General features: G+C 44.1%; 1 pseudogene; it reads right to left on the bottom strand.

The window, feature by feature from the left end:
• Nucleotides 1-4649: 4649 nt before the first annotated feature.
• LOC131918770 (sodium-dependent glucose transporter 1B-like) lies at nt 4650-14169 on the bottom strand (annotated as a pseudogene).
• Nucleotides 14170-14565: the final 396 nt, after the last annotated feature.

The following is a 14565-nucleotide window of genomic DNA, read 5'->3' as shown; positions in this document are numbered from 1 at the left end:
GGAGTTCTAGTTTTGCAAGATGAAGAGTTCTTTGGTGCATAGCAGTAGTGGTTGGTTGTACAGCCACGTGAATGTTTGTTTGCAACTATGGAGATAGGTAAATTTATTTATGTTATATAAATGTTTTATCATCATTAAAAATAAAGCACCTTATATCATTTAACTTTTTATTAAATAAAATCACTTTATTGTAATGAACTCACAAATAAAAACATCGCAAGGCTAGATTAAGGAATCCAGGCAAAGCTTGCCCAGTCCCACACTATACATTTCAGCACACAGCTACAAGGGCCATTCTGAAGCCACGGAGCTTTGCTTAGGGTTCTACACTTTCACTATCAATTACATTTTTATATACTTGTCCACCACGAAAGAGAGAAAAACCCATGACAGTTAAAACTAGAAGAGAGAGTGATTTATTCACCTTATACTCTGTTGAGAAGCTGAAAAGGGTAATCATTCAAGCCCCTTGTTTCACGTGACAGCTCCCGAATCTCCCTTCAGACTGTGGATTAACTAACAACCAAACATGCCAGAAACATCCCATGACAAATTGAAGAGACCAGATACTAAATGAATTCTGAAATTAAAAGTGTAAACCAACATAAAAAAATAAAACACATAATATAAGAATTGATGGTAATTGAAGAAGCCAGTCTTCTCGTGACCAAGAGTGTTGAGTCTGGGAATTGGACCAATGGGTGAGGGTGATAGAAATGGAAGGGGGGAAAGAGTGATCAGAATGCACTTTATACATGGATGAAGTTGTCACGAAAGAGAAATAAAACATTTGATTCAAGTTCAGCCTAGCTCAAGTGCTGACTGACCAAAGTACATATAGGGAAAGGGGCTTAAAGCCTCTTCATGGCCAAGTGTGACTTTATACACTTTATATCCTTGATACCACTTAGCTCCAATGTCTGTATCATGACCTCTGAAGTCTAGGCCTTTTTGAAAGGTGATGACAATTTAAATTATGCAATTTAATAAGGTATTTACATAATATTCCTGCCTCTAGTTACTGTTAATTTCCAGAGGAACAAGAAATAAATGCATTCTGGCAACACCTTCTGTGAATAAAAGTTAATGTCATGACTCATTAGCCCTTCAATACAGCAGCCAGTAGTCAATGAAGCTGTGTATATTCAAATTATAAATGTATTTGCCATCATACAAGCCATAATAAATAAATAAAACATTTTTGAAAATTAAAATAATAAGAAAACATTGAATCATTAGTATGAATTGGGGACCATGTTGAATACATCCTTCCATTGAGATAATTCCCAAACTTGCCTGTGAGATAGATGAATATGAGTCATATCTTGAGAGCTAAGCTCACACCAAAAGTGGCCTGTAGTATTACAGGCCAGCACAGTGTCCATTATCGCAGAAACTGTCATTGACAACTTTCATTAACTTGCATTAAGAATGAAGTTCCATAAGAACAGGGACTCTGTGTGTCCGCATAGCACTGCCCTAGATGCACACCAACAGAAAATGCAGAATTAGTGGTACTTGGGCTAAAGTTATAGCTTCATGGCAGGGCACTTGTCTGGTATGCACGGCACCCTGGGCTTGACCTCCAGTACTGGGGAGACAAAGGTTGGTGCTTCACAAACGTGACCAACGGTCAATGAAGTCCACAGAGAAGCTGGAACATAGCCGGTTTACGGCTATAGGTGTCTACACAGGGTGTGTTGTACATGGTGTGTGCTGTGCGCCTATGGGAGAAAGGGAGCAGAAGTATTCAGGGGCTCCACAAGGTGGACCATCTTTACCCAAGTGAGGTCTGTGGTCTAGACGTTTGTTGTAACCCTACACAACAGCCATCCTCATTGTGGTTTTTGGAACGCATTGTGGATTTTGAAATGTATGCCCCATTCTTATCCCTTGCTTGTCTCCCGTCTGCTGCCCTCCAAAAGTAAAGGCTAAAGGTAGACCCCCTGTTTAACAAGTGTCACAGCAGTTGCCTAAAGCTGAAGAGCTTCAGAAGTGCAGTAAAATGGGGCAAAGGTCATTTGTAAAATCTGCCTAAGGAAAACGCATAGCATAAATAAATAACAGCATTCAATATGTGTTTATCCACCAGGCCAGGGCAAAGTTGTTAAGTCACTAAGAGGAACTCATAGCTGACATAAGGATGTGCGGACAGTGTTGTTTCACTTACAACAAACCAAAGCACTTTTTATCAAAAGCACATGTGTAGAAATTAAGTAAGAGAAAACATACTGTAATATGGTAGAAATTCAACATCCTTCAGCTAAAATGTAGAAAGAAAGACAGACTCACATCAGTTTCAGTCTTTGTCTGAGGACGGCCCAGGCCAGCTTTGCCGTACTCAGGAAGTAGCCTTCGTCATCCCCATTCTTGGTTACAAAGCACCTACCCTGGAGTCACACGGATCTCACGTTCCAGGAGGAGCCCAGGAGGCTGCACAAGGAGACCAACCCCAGGAAAGACCGCCTCGTTGAAAACAATTAGCCTGTTTTTAATAGTGTTTATAATGTGACTTACGCCCAAGCCCATGAGCATGGAGCAGATCCACCTACAGCTATGCACTGGAGTAGTGCCTCTGTAACAGCTCCTAGTATTGGGCCATGCTTTCTCTGAGTACCAAGTGATTATCATTAGAAACAGTTAGCATATGCAGATAGAACATTCTGTCCGGTGTGGAGGCACCTGTCTGTCTTCCTACTCAGGATACTGAGGAAGTAGAGTCACTTTGAGCTCAGATATTTGGAACCAGCCTGGACATCACAGTTAGACCACCCATCACCTGTAAAATATCTGTAAAATAGTATGATTGCCATAATCAGAAGAATCATAGTTCAGTAATTAATATACTAAGATACTGATTATTAAGTACAGTATTTCTATAGTTATATGGAAAATATACTATTTGTTTAAATAGTTAAATGATTATTTCATATAAGATCTGTTTCAGAGATGTTAAAGTATTAGGAAAAGATTATTTTAGAATGGATCAAATACAGCATTATTGTGACCTGGAGGTGCAGGATTTAATTCAGAAGGTTGAGTTGGAGGTTCACCAGTTCCAGGCCAGTCTATGATACATAGCAAAGCATTGCTTCAGAACCAGACAAAACAAAACAGGACAATAAGAGTAACAAAAAAATTCAGCAATGAAAGTCTTTTCCATATATTATTCCAATGAACCATTAAAGTGTTAGCATACATCCATATAAGCACATTCTTCTTTAATTCTCATCTTAAGTGAAGGAGTGGCTGTTCAGCAGAAGTCCTGCACAAACTCCAAACCCTATGGGTTTCTCAATTTGGAAATCATCTCACTTTCATTTCTAGGATGTAGGACGAGCAGATAATAGGAAAGAAGCCATGGTCAGTGCTCGTCGTGAATCTAGAATGCAGAGTCACATCTTGAAGAAAAAAATGTATTCCCTATGTGTTCTCATAAAAGGACAAAAACCAAGTCCCTAGCATTCTTTAACCCAACACTAGGAATAAGGTAAAGAATTCAGTAATGCGTCCTCATTCTCAAATACTCTTCCATGAAACTGTTATACAAACAATATGCCTACCCAGTAAGAAATCACTCTCAGAAATTAACAAAGGAAAAGCTCTGTACAAAAAACCAAAACCATGAGGCTAACTGTGGCTAATGCCCAAAGAAGAGCTGGCCTCCAGTTGAGGATGTCTTAGCTCATATACACACGTTAGGCTTATTCTTTCCACAAATGTTGTCTGTCATCCTTGAGTCTCCCAGGTTCTGGGCCAGCTTATACTTCGAATTTAAGCAGACATAGGAGACTGCAAGTCTGGACACTTGGGCAGATGGCAGATTTACACACAAAGATATGATCAGAATTCTACAATACACCAGTGTTGTTCTTTTCCCATAGTTCTTACCCAGGTTCATCTTGCCAAAGCATAATGATGGTTGTGACTCTGCTCTGCCCCCTTGAGCAGTTCTTTGTTGTGGGGATGGGGCCTAACTGGAGTTCAGTCTTGGTGAATCAACATTTAGCAGAAACTTTCTCAGCAACCCTAAACTTCAATTATGGCACACAATTTTCTCTCTTGGGTTTCTAAGGAGCCTGGTCAATACACTACTTCACTTCCAGTCAGCTTGGAGGTAATACCCTTTGACTAAATCCTACTTCATGTAACTTAATATTTCCTGAGCAAGTTATTAGTAAATCCTTTATAGCTTCAATTTTGCTACTTCTAGTTTCTCGTCCATCAAAACTACTCTCTCCAACTCTTGTAAGAGAAAATGGATGCTGGGTCATTTGCTCGGCAAAGGCCAATCCATTCCATATGCTATGGTGTCTGCCACTGGAGCACTACCCAGTTTCTTAAACACAAATGCCTTTTTGCACACACCACAAAAAAACACATTTCCTAACGAATCCCCCAAACAGGAGTCTCATTACAAGACCCCACTGTATGAGAACACTTGTTACATCATGGAATACTCTGGAAACTCCAGGACTTTCAAGAACATTTTAGCAGTTACCTTATCTTCCTACAGTGACTCTGGAAACTTTGATCCCTGGAAAATGCTGACAACCTGCTTATGACTCCACCTGGCCATGAGTGAAGCAAGTATGAAGTCATAAAACAATTCATCATTTCCAAATGTTTGTCTGTTTTCTCTTGGTGTATCACAGGGGAGTTGCAACCATTAACTGAGAGGACTCAAACATGGAGGCATTTGGGAATTGCCTAGAAGTGTCAGCTGTGGGCTCTGTCAAATCAAAATATTTCTAGAATCCTCTATTACAGAATGCCTCGAATGCTTCATTTCAACAACTTCAAAATCTGTTCCACTTCATTTTTCTGCATCTTTCCATTTCTTTTCTTTCTCGCGGTCATTCAGCTCAGTTTGGAAAGCAAAGCTGTCTGGTCCTCACCTTTCTTCTTCCTTTGAGGTGGTGATCCAGAGGTAAGGTGGCTAATTTATACATCACAGGAAATAATACAGCAGTGAATATGGCTGATGCAAAACAGATGTACAGAACTATTGGCAGATCTGGGTAGTGTCCCTCAACAATTCCAATTACTGCAGGAATAGCCATTTCTCCCAGAGCAGCACCAAATACAAAGAATGCTGTGGATTTCCCAGTTAAGGTGGTATACTGCTCAATCCAGGAAACTCCACTGGGAAATGTGACTGCCATTGAAGCTCCGTACACAGAAGTTGCGATCCAGAGACAAAGAGGGCTCTTGTGGAAAAACACCAGAAATAAAGATGATACAAAGCTACCAATGTTGCTCAACACAATCATGGTTCCAGGCTGTAGGAGTGTTGCAAAGAAGATGGCCAGGCCCCTGCAGGCTGCAAAGGTCCCCCAGAAGACGGAGTTCAAGCCGGCTGCTTCAGTTTCTTCCATGCCAATATGAGTGGTGGCGAAGGAGAATATGTAAGAGCCGTAGGTCACCTCGGCTCCAACGTAGAAGAAGAAGAAGAGGAAGAGGAGACAGAGCAGGGTCCTGTGATATTTAGCTCTTCGAGCTTCCTGAGCAGATGCTGTGGATTTTTTCTGCCTCAAGCGTTTCTTACAAAACAGACCAAACAGAAAGACAGAGACTACTAAGACATAGGTGCCGATGGAAGCATATGTCCACAGCAGGTTCATGTCCTCAGGTGCTGCAAACAGAGAGTCTGAGGTGGCTCCAGAGGATCGGTTCAGCATCAGAGGGACAAAGTCTGTCTCTGTGTGGTTCTGAGTGGATGCTGTCCTACCCCAGGCCAGTTTAGCCAGCAGGGGAGCCAGGGAGGCACCCAAGGCAAAACTGAAGTGCAAGGCCTGCATGTGTGGAGCTCCTTTGTCACCCCACAGATCCAAGATGAGGACGTTCCCACCTGCAAGTAAAGAAATAATGTGACAGGCACTTCTTGACAACAAGAAGAGTTGTCTCTATTAGGTGGTAGGAGTTTGGGATGTTCTGAGTTTACAACCAAAGCCACTCTGTAATTAAGGTGCTCCTACCCACTATCACTGGAGGACTGTGGTAAGTCTCATTTTCATCCACGGAGTTTACAAATCACTAAACCATTACTGGAGCTAGGTCTGTTCGAAACAATATACTATAAACCAGTGGTAATCTCACTGGGGCTTAATACTAATTGTGGATTGAATGAGAACAGCCCCCATAGGCTCACATATTTGCATGCTTAGTCCCCAGTTGGTGAACTGTTTAGGAAGGATTAGCAGGTGTGGCCTTGTTGAAGAGTCTCAGTGGGGGTGGGCTTTGAGGTTTCAAAACTCCAGGCACAGTCAGTCTCTATCCCTTTCAGAATGAGGATGTAAAGCTCTCATTTTCAGTGCCATGCCAGCATTCTCCCTGCCATGATGATCATGGACTAACCCTCAGAAACTGTAAGCAAGCCCCCAATTAAATGCTTTCTTTTATAATCTGCCTTGGTCATGGAGTCTTTTCACAACAACAGAACAGCAAGACACTGATAAATTTGTTTGTATTTTTGAGACAGTTCTCAAATATGCCATACTGACCTTGAACCTGCTATGTAGCTAAAGATGATTTTGAATTTTTGATACTCCACCTGTACCACTTAAATACTAGGATTACAAGAATGTGCCCATCGGTTTATGCAGTGCTGGGGATTGAACCCAGTATTTCATGCACACTAGGCAAGTACTCTGCCCAGCTGAACTATATCCCCAGGTCCATATGTAGATATATGCTAGGCACAACTTTATCTAATGGTGGGAAAACTACCAAAGCTTCAGTACTTCCAATTAGGTTTCAATTCCAATTGAAGAATATTGTTTGCTTAGGTATAAACCAGATGCTAAACACCCAGCTGGGAGCCAGACTTCCCCAGAATTCTGGCATGCTTGTTTTAGGAAACAAAAACAATTTTCAGAATTGTACACTACATAGTTCAACACCCACAAGGTAAAAATCCAGAAGCATCTAGTATTTGGCTGTCATTTAAAAATCAGGTATTTTAGGCCGGGCGGTGGTGGCGCACGCCTTTAATCCCAGCACTCGGGAGGCAGAGCCAGGCGGATCTCTGTGAGTTCGAGGCCAGCCTGGGCTACCAAGTGGGTTCCAGGAAAGCGCAAAGCTACACAGAGAAACCCTGTCTCGAAAAACCAAAAAAAAAAAAAAAAAAAAAAAAAAAAAATCAGGTATTTTGAGATAATCATAAAGTTCCATACTGTAAGTTTACATTCAAATGAAGCTTGAAGTGTAAAATATTTCCATGATCTGTCAAATATCTTTTCTTTCCTAAGAGCAAGAAAGGTGAGGGTGGAAAGCTAGGATTAGGGATAAACAAGATTCACATGTAATTTAGGAGGTCTTCCATGATAGAGTGATACATGGGGATTTTCTGCAGTGGAGAAAGAGAAAACAACTGTATGGGGTGGTTTTTGTGTGTCATCTTGACACAAACTAGAGTCACCAGAGAGGAAGGAGCCTCAGCTGAGGAAATGTCTCCTTGAGATCCAGCTGTAAGGCATTTTCTCAATTAGTGATCAGTGGGGGAGGGCTCAGTCCATGGTGGGTGGTGCCATCCCTGGGCTGCTGATCCTGGGTTCTATAAGAAGGTGGACTGAGCTGGGCGGTGGTGGTACACGCCTTTAATCTCAGTACTCGGGAGGCAGAGGCAGGCGGATCTTTGTGAGTTCGAGACCAGCCTGGTCTACAGAGCGAGATCCAGGACAGGCACAAAGCTACACAGTGAAACTCTGTCTCAAAAAACCACACACACACACAAAAAGAAGGTGGACTGAGCAAGCCAGGGGAAGCAAGCCAGTAAGCAGCTCCCCTCCATGGCCTCTGCATCAGCTCCTGCCTCCGGGATCCTGCCCTGTTTTGAGTTCCTGTCCTGACTTCCTTCAGTGATGAACAGCAATGCTGAAGTGTAGGCCTAATAAACCCTTTCCTCCCCAACTTGCTCTATGGTCATGGTGTTTCATCGAAGCTATAGAAACCTTAGCTAAAACAACCAAAAAAGAAAAGCAAGAATATGGAACCCACACTGGTTTCTCTAAGTGCAGAATCTGGAGTGCATTTGAAGTTGAATGGCTCCTTCTGTGCTTCTGCAGCCATATAATAATTCCATTCTTGTATGGGGGTTTACCTTAGAATGTCCTCCATAGTCTTTGGCATTTGAGTACTAGGTCCCCAGTTGGTGGCATCTTCTAGGTAGGGTTAGGAGGTGGCCTTTCTGGAGAAAGTATGCCACTGGGGCAGGCTTTGAGAATCTAGAAGATCCCTGCCATTTTTAATTGCTCTTTCTGCTCTGTGCTTGTGGTTCAAGATGAGAGCCCAGCTTCCTGCTCCTGCCACTGTGCCTTGGCTCCCCCAGCATGGACTCCAACCCTCTGGAACCCTAAGCCCAAATAAACTCTGTCTCCTATAACTTGCTTTCATCATAGTGTTTTTATCACAGCAATTACAAAGTAATTAATGAACTTTGTCTATCAGATCATCATTTTCTCTTATACTAAAGTGGTGAAACTCTGTCTGACCATGAAAGCCTGCCCATTTGCATTATAATTTCCCACAGAAAGGGAGTCTTTTGATGTTTGGATAATCCAACAATCTCTCATAAAGCAAAGTCCTCAAAGTTCACTTCATAGTTAGATGTATAACAATTGGTTGGTTGTGATTAAAGTTAGTGTGTACCACCATGCCCAGCCCTGAGTGGCAAGAAGTGGCACTGGAACTGTAATGCTGATTGTATGAGTCCATGCCATTTTAATAGCAAGACTAATGACACTACAATTTCATATAGTCTACTTTTCCTTATGGTACAATCCCAAATTCTGGAAATGACACGGAAGGGTTCACTAACCTGTATCCACAACACTAACTGAAGCACCAAAGACAGACATCATGACAATCAGTAAGACTGCTTTCTTGCAGAAAGGAATGAGATAAAACCCAGCTGTGGTAGCCAACATTGACACACCTGAGGAAAAAAAAAGACAATAAAGTGCTGTGGGATGTATGGCAAATGTGTTGCTAATTAATCAATAAAACACTGATTGGCCATTGGCTAGGCAGGAAGTATAGGCGGGGCAAGGAGGAGAATAAAGCTGGGAAGTGGAAAGCTGAGTCAGAGAGACACTGCCAGCCGCCACCATGACAAGCTGCATGTGAAGATCCTGGTAAGCCACGAGCCATGTGGCAAGGGATAGGTTTATGGAAATGAATTAATTTAAGCTGTAAGAACAGATAGCAAGAAGCCTGCCACGGCCATACAGTTTGTAAGCAATATAAGTCTCTGTGTTTACTTGGTCGGGTCTGAGTGGCTGTGGGACTGGCAGGTGAGAGAGATTTGCCCTGACCGTGGGCCAGGCAGGAAAACTCTAGCTACAATAAAGCCAGCTGTAAAAAAAAAAAAAAAAAAAGTATTCATCGGGGTCCAAGGTCACAGGAACTTCATAAAAAATTGTAAAAATGCAAAATAATACTGAATTAACAGGTTGGTCTTGGGCTGTGCATGGTGGTACACACTAACTTTAATCACAACACCTGGGAGGCTGAGGCAGGCGGATCTCTATGAGTTTGAGGCCAGCATGATCTGCACAGATAGTTCAGGCCAGCCAAGACTACAGAGTAAGATCTTGTCTCAAAGACAAACAAACCAAAAAGGCAAACCACCACCACCACCACAACAAAATGTTTCATCATGAGAGAAACAGTTGATGTATATGGTGGTTTTATCTAAATCTTTTATAATATTTGCAGACTATAAAAACGTAAAATACCATGACTTGAATACAATTCTATTATTGCTAATGATCAAATTAGAAATTATAACAAAGATAAATTTTATAGTGTATGAGTTAATTCCAGAAGTATTACTTCAAAGAGAATTTTTATATGAGGCGACAATGTAAAAATAAAACTCAACCATTATAATAGAATATAGGAAAACTCTACCAAATCAGTTCATTTGGGGGATAAAGGGAAGTACAGAAAAAAATAGTCTTCTAACCCACTTTGTAAGTAATTTATTTGTCAGCAATAAAATATTCACCTTGCCTCCAAAGGAGTTTTATCATAGTAATCTAAAATATTTTTAATCATTCCAGTTTATTGAAAAAGGCATGCTAACAGCTCTGCCCTGTTTTCCATGGTCAGGATCTGAAAGGATCAGCCTGTGCTCAACTCTGACATGGGCAGCAGGACTTAAGTTCAGCCTTCATCAGTTCACTACTGTCCTGGGTCCCTTCATCTTCAACCCCAAGTCCACAGAGCCTGGTCAGGTTCCAGGAGTCATTCTGACCCTCATGGCCCCAGAAGCCCTGCCCTACCCCCAGATAAGCAGAGCTTCATGGTCAACCAGTGTGTGGGTCTGGAGCAGAGCCTACATTACAAGAAAGGCCAGCACTGGTCAGGGTTGCCGACATTCACTCCCAAGAAAGAGCTATTCAAGTTTTTAGAAGGTTTGGTATAGGTTCCATCCTATGGAAGCCCAGTTGTCAGGGAGGACATCCACACCCATTTCCATTGTCAGCCATTCTGGTTTATGCTTTTAACGTTTAGAGTCAAGTTAAAATTTTGTTTATAAAAAAAAAGCAAAAAGCAGTGTTTACTTACCCAAAAGTAAAAAATGATTCATATAGTCAAGGAGAATGCCACCAATCATGGTACCACATATGAATCCAGAAGCACGGCCCACAAAAATGAGAGAAAGGCTGCTGATGTTTTGGTTCACATTTTTTGCCAGATCTTGAAATGTAGGCCCAAGGATGGCAATGCTTATTCCCTAAAATTTAAACCAAAAAAAGCTTTAAACTCACAACCATTAAATTGATGTTTATTCAAATGGTAGTGTTTTCCATGATAAACAATGGGAAGGGGAATTGCAATGTAGTGTAGAGATTCCCTTTTTTCAAACAGGACAAAATGTACAACCCTTTCCTATTAGAGGAATACACTCCTGTGAGTTTTTTTCTACTCTATTTTTAAATATTGTCTGGCTTTGGTTGCAATTTTTAGATTTTGAAGAACACCTTACAAGATTTTTCTGCATTTATAGTTAGTAAGATATATAAAATTTATTCTCAAAATATTTTATTTTAGATATACTCCATTTACAACTGATATAGGAATTTAGATGTCAAAGTTTAAATTCTCAAACTTATTGCTCGTGTTGGTTATGTAAAAAACACAATACTCTGGCATAGGTTTCTCTGAACTACACAAATACAATATGCTGGAAATCAACTATCTGAATGTTTCTAAATCTATAGTCTTCTCTAAGGAAAATCCCAAAGCCACCAGGAAGGAATATAGACTCTAAGGCTTTTAAGGAAATAGTACATACATACATGCAAAACGGTTTTATCAATAAAATGTTGCCTTACACTGTGTTAGCAAGAACCAAGGGTTGAAGAGGAATCATTGGTGCTTTCAAGAAAACGTTTCTAAGAAATCAACATTTCCAGAGTAATTGATGGTAATTGGACTGCTCTGCTGCAAACCAGTGTGTCCCCTGTCCTAGCGGCGGGAACCGGGGACTAAGGACTAGAGTGTGGACAGGGCAGCAGCAAGCACCAAGTTCAATGAAAGAGGGCTGAGTACAGATTTTTATCAAGTCCCTTCAAAGGACTTGTGGGACTTCAGCACACAGTGAAGGCTCCCTAGGCACCTGTGGTGTTTTTCCTTCGAAGTTTCTCCCATATCAAAGTAGCCCAAGAAGCAAGCCAGGTGTTGGTGATCTGTAATCCCGGAACTTGGGGAGACTGAGGCAGAAGTACCACATGTTCAGCCTCAGTCTGGGGCTGCTTAGTGACCCAGTGCCTGAAAATTCTATAATCTTAAAGACCTAACCACCGGATGAAGAAGGAAGTTACTTTGCTTCTGCAAACTTGCCAGTTGGTTGAACTTGCTCAGGCCACCAGGAAGAGGTAGTAATTACTATATATTCTCCCAAAGCCAGCACACTATCCCACAGGCTTCATTATTCTTCTACTGTAATATGGGCTGTTCCTTACACACACACACACACACACACACACACACACACACACGCACGCACGCACGCGCACACACACACACACACACACACACACACACTGAACACCTAAGTGATTTGGACTTTGCATGGGTGGTTGCAGAGGAGATCAGGTGGAGGCCCCGGTCCCCTTTGCTGTATCTCCAGCTATCGCACCCAGGTGACCTTGACAGTTTATAGATGTTGGAAAACACATTAAGGCAATCCAGGCAATCCGTTTGGGTTGACAAAAACCCTCCAAGATTAGAACTGTGCTCATTTTCTAGATGGGGAAACAGAGACCCGGGAAGATGAATGCACCCAAACTCCTCCCGTGCAGGCTAGGGAAACTGGTTTGCAGCTGGGGAATGCTCCTCCCCTGTGGGAGCCTCCTGCCCCAGCCCGGGAAGGGGCAGCCTAGGCTCTCTCACCATTCCCACGAAGGCGGCATACAGGACCAGCGTGATGAACCAGTTCAGCCCACACCGGGTCCCACTGCAGCGTCCAGCCGCCGCCGCCCCTCGCTCCTCGCGCGTCCCTGGGTCCCGGTATTCCTGCAGGAGCCGGAGCCCAGTAGCGGGGGCCGGGGCCCCGCGGAACTCCAGCTCTGTCTCCAGCTCCAGCTTGGCGGTTACCAAAGGTTCTGGGCGCACTTAACATCCTCCTGGCTGGTAGGATCTGGGCGCAGCCTGCCCCGCCCCTGCGTCCCGAGGCCTCTCCCCATGCCACTTCCCAGGCTACCTTTCCATGAGGTGCCAGCACTGCAGCCGGCGCCTCTGCTGGGCTCCCCGGGGCAAGGGCTCAAACGCAGCATCAGGACAGAAGACACCCCTGTGCCCAAGGAAAATCACTGCCAGACCCACGAGGTGAGGCCAGCCCCCAGGGTCACCCGAGGAGGGGAAGAAGGGGAAAGCTTGACTCTCAAAAACTTGCCAGAGCCCTGCCCCCAGCAGAGAAAACAAAGTCCATCTACAATTCCTAGCATAAGAAAGTCACTCAAAAGCTGGATGTGATAGTGCACACCTTTAATTTCAGCACTTAGGAGGCAGAGGCAGGTAGATCTCTGTGAGTTCGAGGCCAACCTGTTCTACAGAGCGAGTTCCAGGACAGCCAGAGCTACATAGAGAAACCCTGTCTCAAAAAACAAAACACAACAAAAAAGTCACTCAAAGTTTTGATCGATAAATTATTACATTAATTAAAGGATTAAGCACAGCCAGGAAACCAGAATTGTCCTCGGAGTAGAGCAGGTGTGTAGTCGGGTATGAGCTGAAGCCAGATTTCATAGGTGAATAATACATGAATTAAACAGATAAGTCAAAGGGCAGCTTATAAAGGGCAGGTGTGAATAAATCTTAGTGTAGGCCCATCCTCCCCATTGGCCGAGGTGGGCAGAACGCAGCTGAACAGGGGCAGGGGATTCTAACCCTGGCCCTCAGTGGAACTCCAACCAAGTGCCCACCCTGTGCCATACTGCAGGGGTGGATGGAACGCAGCTAAACGCACCAACCAGGAGCCTGCCCATGATGCCAGGAGTTGGGCACTATAATTATCCCCTTGTGATATGGTAGCATGGCTCAGCACAGCATCATGGCGACCTGAGTGAGACAGGGAGACCCACAGGCAGGTCTGGGGCTGCCCACCTGGTACCTTGCAGCACCAGCCAGGTGGGCACTATTGGAGTGAGTATGGTGTCTTACGGGAGGGAAGGAGGAAGGAAGAGAGGAAGAGAGAGAGAGAGAGAGAGAGAGAGAGAGAGAGAGAGAGAGAGAGAGAGAGAGAGAGTTGATTCAGAGCCTGTGGACAGAGGCATATCTGAAGGAAGGGAGCAGGCTGAGATGGTGAGGGAGCTGACCCCTTAAGCAGCAGCAGCAGAGATGACCCTGTGGATGAGAGCGCAGGTGAGCCAACCCTGAGGACGTGAGCAAGGGAGACCTAACCCCACCCCTCACCTGCCACAGAGTAGCACAGGCAGCTGAGAGATGCTCCCTTACCCCCACCCATTAATACTGGGGCAGATGGGAGAGCTGGCCCTGTGGTCATAAGAGCCAGAGAGCTGTCCCTGACCTCAACCAGCTGCAACACTTGGGAGAGCAGGTCCTGCACCTCACCAGAGCGGACACAACAGAGCCAAACCTGTTATTGGAGGTGTGGGTGAGCCAGCCCCAAAGATGTGAGCATGGGAAAGATGTCCCCATTTCTCATCTGTCTTGTGGAGCATGGGAGGGGGAATGAAGCTCTCCCCTTACCCTCCACCCATCCCTCACTGCCCAACTATCAACACCTGGGGTAGGTGGGAGAGCTGGTCCTGTGGTCAAAAGAGTGGTCAAGAGAGCCGTCCCCAACCCCCACCAGCTGCATCTCTAGGGAGAGCAGACCCTGCACCTTGCCGGGGCAGCACATAGAGTCACCACTGTTAAGGCAGGTGTAGGAGAGCCAGCCCCAAAATGGTGACCATGGGAGAGCTGTCCCTATTTCCCATCTGGTGGACCAACCCTACCGCTGCCCAGACTCAGGATTATGACTTGGCCTGCTCCAACATCCAACCCATCCGTGATCTGCTGGAGCACATGAAGGGACCTGACCCACAGACC

The sequence above is a fragment of the Peromyscus eremicus genome, chromosome 8b, assembly GCF_949786415.1.
Source record: "Peromyscus eremicus chromosome 8b, PerEre_H2_v1, whole genome shotgun sequence".
Classification (NCBI taxonomy): Eukaryota; Metazoa; Chordata; class Mammalia; order Rodentia; family Cricetidae; genus Peromyscus; species Peromyscus eremicus.
Note: the sequence above shows the minus strand (reverse complement) of the source record. Positions and strands in the feature narration are given on the sequence as shown.